The sequence below is a fragment of the Odocoileus virginianus genome, chromosome X (genome assembly GCF_023699985.2).
Source record: "Odocoileus virginianus isolate 20LAN1187 ecotype Illinois chromosome X, Ovbor_1.2, whole genome shotgun sequence".
Taxonomy (NCBI): Eukaryota; Metazoa; Chordata; class Mammalia; order Artiodactyla; family Cervidae; genus Odocoileus; species Odocoileus virginianus.
This window is the reverse complement of record NC_069708.1, coordinates 2,629,566-2,636,628: the sequence shown is the minus strand read 5'-3', so window position 1 is coordinate 2,636,628 and position 7,063 is coordinate 2,629,566. Positions and strand designations below refer to the sequence as shown.

Genomic DNA, 7,063 nt, shown 5'->3' with positions numbered 1-7,063 from the left:
TGGTCATGTATCTCGGTGGTTGATTTTGATTCTGTTTTTTATTTTTTTAAATTTATTTATTTAATTATTTTTCTTCCCAATTATTTTTATTTTTTTTCATTTATTTTTATTAGTTGGAGGCTAATTACTTTACAATATTGTAGTGGGTTTTGTCATACATTGACATGAATCAGCCATGGATTTACATGTATTCCCCATCCCGATCCCCCCTCCCACCTCCCTCTCCACCCGATCCCAAAAATATGGAACGCTTCATGAATTGGCGTGTCATCCTTGTGCAGGGGCCATGCTAATCTTCTCTGTATTGTTCCAATTTTAGTATATGTGCTGCCGAAGTGAGCACCCAATTATTTTTATTAGTTGGAGGCTAATTACCTTACAATATTCTAGTGGTTTTTGCCATGCATTGACATGAATCAGCCATGGATTTACATGTATTCCCCATCCCGGTCCCCCCTCCCACCTCCCTCTCCACCCCATCCCTCTGGGTCTTCCCAGTGCACCAGCCCCAAGCACTTGTCTCATGCATCCAACCTGGACTGGCGATCTGTTTCACACTTGATAATATACATGTTTCGATGCTGTTCTCTCAGATCATCCCACCATCGCCTTCTCCCATAGAGTCCAAAAGTCTGTTCTATACCTCTGTGTCTCTTTTTCTGTCTTGCATATAGGGTTATCATTACCATCTTTTTAAATTCCATATATATGCGTTAGTATACTGTACTGGTCTTTATCTTTCTGGCTTACTTCACTCTATATAATGGGCTCCAGTTTCATCCACCTCATTAGAACTGATTCAAATGAATTCTTTTTAATGGCTGAGTAATATTCCATGGTGTATATGTACCACAGCTTCCTTATCCATTGGTCTGCTGATGGGCATCTAGGTTGCTTCCATGTCCTGGCTATTATAAACAGTGCTGTGATGAACATTGGGGTACACGTGTCTCTTTCAGATCTGGTTTCCTCGGTGTGTATGCTCAGGAGTGGGATTGCTGGGTCATATGGCAGTTCTAATTCCAGTTTTTTAAGGAATCTCCACACTGTTCTCCAGAGTGGCTGTACTAGTTTGCATTCCCACCAACAGTGTAAGAGGGTTCCCTTTTCTCCACAGCCCCTCCAGCATTTATTGCTTGTAGACTTTTGGATAGCAGTCATTCTGACTGGCGTGTAATGGTACCTCATTGAGGTTTTGATTTGCATTTCTCTGATAATGAGTGATGTTGAGTATCTTTTCATGTGTTTGTTAGAAATCTGTATGTCTTCTTTGGAGAAATGTCTGTTTGGATGTTTGGCCCATTTTTTGATTGGTTGACTCTGTTTTTTAATGTTTCTCATTATTTCAGCAATCTGAGAATAATAGCTGGACTGTGTGGGATGGAAGTGACTTTTCACTGCAGGCAAACCAATCATGGCAGTTCTCTTGGAGAAATATCACTTGTTATTTACAAAAATACCACCCCTCCTTTCTGTCCTCATTCTTAAAAAATGCCAATTGCAAGATGTACATGCCTGTGTATAAGATGAGATTTAAACCACTGCTTTATAGCTAGGCAGCCTCCTTCTCCCTTGATGGCTAAGGAACTCCAAGTGTCATTTAGGCACTGAATTTACAGTCACTTTCATGTGTGCCCTGAAAAGTCACCTATCTTCGGGGGATACTAGTTCACAGAGAAAACGAGCTAGTGCTGAGTTCAATTATTCCCCTAAAATATCAATGGCTTAGTGGTAAGGAAGCCCAAACAACAGGCCCCTTTCCTTTCTTATTTGAAAACAGAAAACAGGGAGAGCTGTGGTGAGTCATACACATATCTGATATGCAGTTATGCAGTACTCTTAACAGTTGAAAGAAATTCTTAATCCTAAAGAGCAGTTACATATAACAAGTGCTCACTTAAAACCTATACATAAAGAGGAGGTGGTATGTCATAGTGCTTGCAAATGGAGACTTTGGGATTAGAGGGTCTATGTTCTAGGTATTTGGACTTGGGTAAGTCACCTGACCGTCTTGAGTCTCTTTTCTCATCTATAAAATGGAGAAAATAGTAGCACTCAATGCATATGGTTGTGATAAGGATTCATTGAGATGATGCAGTTAAAGTTTGGCATGCTGGCTGACAATAAGTGCTTAACAATTGTTCATATCATTTAACAGAACTTTTTGCTGTTTTTCTCCCAATTACCTTCCAAGAAAAGTAGATCCAGTTATAGAAAGAGCTCTTTGTTCTGCTGTACCCTGGTAGTTTTGGGGTGAGCCAGTTTGGGATTAGAGGTGGGGAGAACTGAATTCCTTTACCTACTCCGCCCCTCTCACTAGCCTCCTCCTTTATTTTGCTGGTTTCTATACCACTTATCACTTACTGTTGTGGGTTGAATTGTATCCCCTGAAAGGATATGTTGAAATCTGTATTAGTTTGCTAGGGCTACCATAACAAATACCTCAGATGGGGTGGATTAAGCAATAGAAATTTATTTCTTCACAGTTCTGGAGGCTAGAAATCAAAGATCAAGGTGCGGGCAGGGTTGATTTCTTCTGATGACTCTCTCCTTGGCTTGTAGGTGGCCACTGTTTCCCCTCTGTCTTCACATGGTCTTCGCTCTGCATGTGCCTGTGTCCTCATCACCTTTTCTTATGAGGATACCAGTCCTATTGGGTCAGGGTCCACCCCAGTTTCCTCATTTAACCTTAATTACCTCTGCGAGAGATCAAATTGCCAACATCCGTTGGATCATTGAAAAAGCAAGAGAGTTCCAGAAAAACATCTAATTCTGCTTTATTGAATATGCTAAAGCCTTTGATTGTGGATCACAGAAAACTGTGGAAAATTCTGAAAGAGATCGGAATACCAGACCACCTTATCTGCCTCCTGAGAAATCTGCATGTAGGTCAAGAAGCAACAGTTAGAACTGGACATGGAACAACAGACTGGTTCCAAATAGGGAAAGGAGTACACCTGGGCTGTATATTGTCACCCTACTTGTTTAACTTATATGCAGAGCACATCATGCAAAATGCCAGGCTGGATGAAGCACAAGCTAGAATCAAGATTGCTGGGAGAAATATCAATAACCTCAGATATGCAGATGACACCACCCTTGTGGCAGAAAGTGAAGAAGAACTAAAGAGCCCCTTGATGAAAGTGAAAGAGGAGAGTGAAAAAGTTGGCTTAGAACTCAACATTCAGAAAACTAAGATCATGGCATCCAGTCCCATCACTTCATGGAAAGTAGATGGGGAAACAAAACAGTGAGAGACTTTATTTTTGGGGGCTCCAAAATCACTGCAGATGGTGACTGACTGCAGCCATGAAATTAAAAGATGCTTGCTCCTTGGAAGAAAAACTATGACCAACCTAGACAGCATATTAAAAAGCAGAGACATTACTTTGCCAACAAAGGTCCGTCTAGTCAAGGCTATGGTTTTTCCAGTGGTCATGTATGGATGTGAGAGTTGGACTATAAAGAAAGCTGAGTGCTGAAGAATTGATGCTTTTGAACTGTGGTGTTGGAGAAGACTCTTGAGAGTCCCTTGGACTGCAAGGAGATCCAATAAGTCCAACCTAAAGGAAATCAGTCCTGAATATTCATTGGAAGGACTGATGCTGAAGCTGAAACTCCAATACTTTGGCCACCTGATGTGAAGGACTGACTCATTGGAAAAGACCCTGATGCTGGGAAAGATTGAAGGCAGGAGGAGAAGGGGACGACAGAGGATGAGATGGTTGGATGGCATCATCGACTCGATGGATAGGATGAGTTTGAGCAAACTCTGGGAGTTGGTGATGGACAGGGAGGCCTGGCGTGCTGCAGTCCATGGGGTCGCAAAGAGTCGGACACGACTGAGAGACTGAACTGAACTGAAGGCCCTGTCTCCAAAGATAGTCACATTCTGAGGTACTGGGGGTTAAGAGTTCAATGTATGAATTTTGGGGGCAAGACAATTCGCCCCATAACGAAGTCCTCACCTCTGGTACCTGTGAATATGACCTATTTGAAATTAAGAGCTTTGCGAATATAATCAAACTGAGATTGCACCGGATTAGGGGAGGTCCTAAATCAAATGCCTGGTGTCCTTATTAGGAGAGAGAGAGAGATACAGAGACACAGAGGAACTACACAGGGAAAGGAGACCACATGAAGATGGAGGCAGAGCCTGTAGTTATGCTGCCACAATGCAAAGAATGCCAAGGACTGCTGGCCACTACTGAAAGAAGAAACAAGGAGGGATTCTTCCTTAGACGCTTTAGAGGAAACTTGGCCTTGCTGACATCTGAATTTCAGACATCTAGCCTCTAGAACAGTGAGAGGATAAGTTTCTGTTATTTTAAGCTACTCAATTTGTGCCAATAATACATCATCTGACATTATCTGTTTGTTAATTGTCTTCTGTATCCTCCACTAAAATGTAAGTTCCATGAGGGCAGGGACTTGCTTCTCTTGGTCACTGTTGTTTTGCCAGCATAATGGATACTGAATGAATGAATGGATGAGGGCAGTTTTGAAGGATGGGGATAAGGAACTGTGGTGGGAGAAGGAGAAAGGGAAGGAAGGCATTGAAAAAGACATATGATAATGAGTTTCAAATATCCTGAGTAGACTTCTGGTGGAGCTGGTAAAGGGACTGAATCCTGTCCAGTTTAATGTGGCAAGAAATAGGGACCAAATATGGAAATTGGACCAGAAGATCACTGCTAGCTTAAACTCCCAATGAGTTGAAGTTGAGATGATTGCATTGGCCTTTCATGGGTCATGGAAATAGCAGGGCCCAAGTTGCTTGCACTCAGATCCCCAAGAGCAAGAGGGCAAATGACATGCAGTTTATAGTCCAGATATGCAGTTTCTTAGATTCTTCTCCCGTGTCCCCCACATTGCCCATGGCATTGAACTTTATATCAATTTCTTCTGAGTTTGGGGAAATTTTATCAAACTCATTCTAATTCTCTAGTTTAGTTTTCTGCAGTAGACTATCTAGCTCCAGTATATTTTTCATCTGAAAGAAATGTTTCCTGACCTGAGGGTGGTTCTGTTTTTAGAAATAAATTGTCATTTTGAATTTTATTCTAAATCCAAATGAAAGATTTTTATATTGTTCTCCTTTATGTTTTAAAAGAAGTCCCTTACAACTTTTTTTCCTGAATCCTTAGAAGGTCTTTATAAGTTGAACTTCTAACTCACTCTCTCCATTCAGTAAGTTTTTTCTATTTATTCTTCCTGATATTTATGCTTAACCATTACTGGGGTTGATATGTTAGAGGCTGTGCGGATCTCAGTTTAAATAGCTTAATACAAGATAGAAGGAAAAGTTTATATATGTTTGTTGTTTTGCTTTGATAAATAGGGGTTTAGACGGGAAGGTTTAGACTTTCTTGACTGGAAGGAATAGAAAGAGTGTTTTGTAAAGGAAACGGACACAGGGCAGGAAAACGAACTGCTGGCCTCAGTGTTTTCTCCTTCGTGTTTATTGAAGCCAATGGTGAGTCCTGCTCCACTTCTTCCAAAGCCATGCTTGTCCTTGTTAATAGTCTTCAAGGGCAATGCCCTTGCTTTTCTTAACCCCTTTGTCTCCCAAGTTGAGCATAACTGGCAGTGATGTCCACTGGTCTCTCCCTGTCCCTTATATATTTGCTTATATACTCCTATAAAATGTTTGAGTTTTTTCTTTCCCATTTGGCCCACTGCCTATCTGTTTCTACTTAGAGCTACTCTAGCCATGAGAGCTTCTGTGAAATTCCATCCATTATTTCTCATGAGTTGACCCATTAGATAATCCTTTCTTTAACTGAATCCATCTACACTATATACCACCCTTCTGTGTTTCCTAGGGTTGCTAAGAATGTTTCCATATTATCTATTTCTTTGCTTATTACAGTGGAAATTTGGGAGAGAGGAAGTTAATTGCTTGGGGTCAAGTCAAAATTGGGGAAATGATATGGCAGCTGGAAACTTTTACAGGGAAGATGGGCATTAGAGGGCAGAAGGGGCACATGTGATCTTGGGTTAGAAAGTTCTGGGATTAAATCCCAGGTAGGCCTCTTCCTGGCTATGTAACCTTGACTATTTGACCTCTCAGTGGCAAACTCTCATTCTTACATCTCCATGCTCTTCAGGAATAGAAAGTATTTGTATGGTGGAAAGGAGGAGGGAAGGCTTAGAATGTTGAAAACAAAGCACAAACTTTGGAAAGAGGCCGACCTGTAGGGATAAAAACAAAGTGGCGTGTTGTCCATGTTGTGGTTGCCTATCCCACAGTCGTCCCTTCTTCTTCCTGGCTGGAAGAGTCCAGTTTTTTCTACCCTCCCTTATACATGGTGGTCCCTCTCCTCCTGCCAAGTTTGGGCATGCACACATGATTCAGTAGCCAGGGAGTCATGAGGGGACACTGTGGGGACTTCTGGGAAAGATCTTCTAATTGTTGAGAAGAGAACAAGAGGCAGAATTGCCTTCTCTTCTTGCACTGGACAGTGTTGCATAGAATGACTTGAGCACAGGAGTGTGATCCTGAGAATGAGCTCCTTGCTGATGATGGGCTGATGGGCCTGGGAGGTTAGAGAGGAGAGGAAGAAACCAGGGTACTTGACGATGTTGTGAAGACACTGAGTTAATCAACCCTATGAATTCTGCCACATTAGACGTCTTTAATTAATAAAGCCAGTGGAAATGTGTGGATTTTCTTTTTTAAAAATTCACAACCCAGAGCATGCAAAATGATCCAGGAGAGACAAATGTATGTTTGAGTGGACTGGGAAGCAAATGTGGTTCAGTTAGAAGGAGGAATGCCATTAAGAGCTTTGAAAACCAGAATGAAGGCTTGGAGCTTGGTGTGGTAGATTACAGGGAGCTACAGAAAATGTTTGAAGAAACAGATCTTGGTGAATGTAGTGTTTTAGATAAGAATCATTTGAGAATATGATGGCTAAAGTAATGAATGAAAGAGTCTGAATTTAAGAAGACCAGCTAAAAAATTTGGCAGTGGTCTGAGCATGAAACAATAGACACTGGACCAGAGTCTTGTTATTAGTGGAAATCACTGTGTACTTTTGGTGTAATTTTTCTTTCTTTT

At 41.3% G+C, this 7,063-nt stretch overlaps 1 non-coding gene across 1 annotated transcript; it reads right to left on the bottom strand.

Moving 5' to 3' along the window:
• Positions 1–236: 236 nt before the first annotated feature.
• LOC139033206 (U6 spliceosomal RNA) lies at positions 237–343 on the bottom strand. The gene has a single exon (XR_011485829.1). It is a non-coding gene; the product is annotated as a U6 spliceosomal RNA (small nuclear RNA).
• Between the last annotated feature and the right edge of the window lie 6,720 nt (positions 344–7,063).